Genomic DNA, 1533 nt, shown 5'->3' with positions numbered 1-1533 from the left:
GAGAACAGCCAGTTGTCGTGGTGCACATTGGTACCAACGACAAAGGTAAAAAAAAAGGGATAAGGTCCTACGAGACGAATTTAAGGAGCTAGGAGTTAAATTAAAAAGTAGGACCTCAAAAGTAGTAATCTCGGGATTGCTACCAGTGCCACGTGCTAGTCAGAGTAGGAATCGCAGGATAGCACAGATGAATACGTGGCTTGAGCAGTGGTGCAGCAGGGAGGGATTCAAATTCATGGAGCATTGGAACAGGTTCTGGGGGAGGTGGGACCAGTACAAACCGGATGGTCTGCACTTGGGCAGGAACGGAACCAATGTCCTAGGGGGAGTGTTTGCTAGTGCTGTTGGTGAGGAGTTAAACTAATATGGCAGGGGGATGGGAACCAATACAGGGAGACAGAGGGAAACAAAAAGGAGACAAAAACAAAAGACAGAAAAGAGATGAGTAAAAGTGGAGGGCAGAGAAACCAAAGGCAAGAAACAAAAAGGGCCACTGAATATAAAAGGGCTGCAGGAGGAGTAAAAACTAAAAATCATGGTTTAAAAACTAGGATGAAAACACTCTACCTAAATGCACGCAGCATTCGAAATAAAGTAAATGAGTTGACGGCACAAATCATTACAAATGGGTATGATTTGGTGGCCATTACAGAGACATGGTTGCAAGGTGGCCAGGACTGGGAATTAAACATACAGGGGTATCTGACGATTCGGAAAGATAGGCAGGAAGGGAAGGGAGGTGGGGTAGCTCTGTTAATAAAGGATGATATCAGGGCAGTTGTGAGGGATGATATTGGCTCCAATGAACAAAATGTTGAATCATTGTGGGTAGAGATTAGAGATAGTAAGGGGAAAAAGTCACTGGTCGGCGTAGTTTATAGGCCCCCAAATAATAACTTCATGGTGAGGCGGGCAATAATCAAGGGAATAATGGAGACATGTGAAAAAGGAACGGCAGTAGTCATGGGGGATTTTAACCTACATATCGATTGGTCAAATCAAATCGCAGGGGGTAGCCTGGAGGAGGAATTCATAGAATGCATAAGGGATTGTTTCTTAGAACAGTATGTAACAGAACCTACAAGGGAGCAAGCCATCTTAGATCTGGTCCTGTGTAACGAGACAAGGAAAAATAAACGATCTCCTCGTAAAAGATCCTCTTGGAATGAGTGATCACAATATGCTTGAAATTGTAATACAGATTGAGGATGAGGAAGTTGTGTCAGAAACGAGCGTACTATGCTTAAACAAAGGGGACTACAGTGGGATGAGGGCAGAGTTGGCTAAAGTAGACTGGAAACAAGGACTAAACGGTGGCACAATTGAGGAACAGTGGAGGACTTTTAAGGAGCTCTTTCATAATGCGCAACAAAAATATATTCCAGTGAAAAAAAAGGGCGGCAAGAGAAGAGATAACCAGCCGTGGATAACCAAGGAAATAAAGGAAAGTATCAAATCAAAGACCAATGCGTATAAGGTGGCCAAGGTTAGTGGGAAACTAGAGGATTGGGAAGATTTTAAGCAACAGCAAAG

This window comes from Pristiophorus japonicus, chromosome 24 (genome assembly GCF_044704955.1).
Source record: "Pristiophorus japonicus isolate sPriJap1 chromosome 24, sPriJap1.hap1, whole genome shotgun sequence".
Lineage (NCBI taxonomy): Eukaryota > Metazoa > Chordata > Chondrichthyes > Pristiophoridae > Pristiophorus > Pristiophorus japonicus.
Note: the sequence above shows the minus strand (reverse complement) of the source record.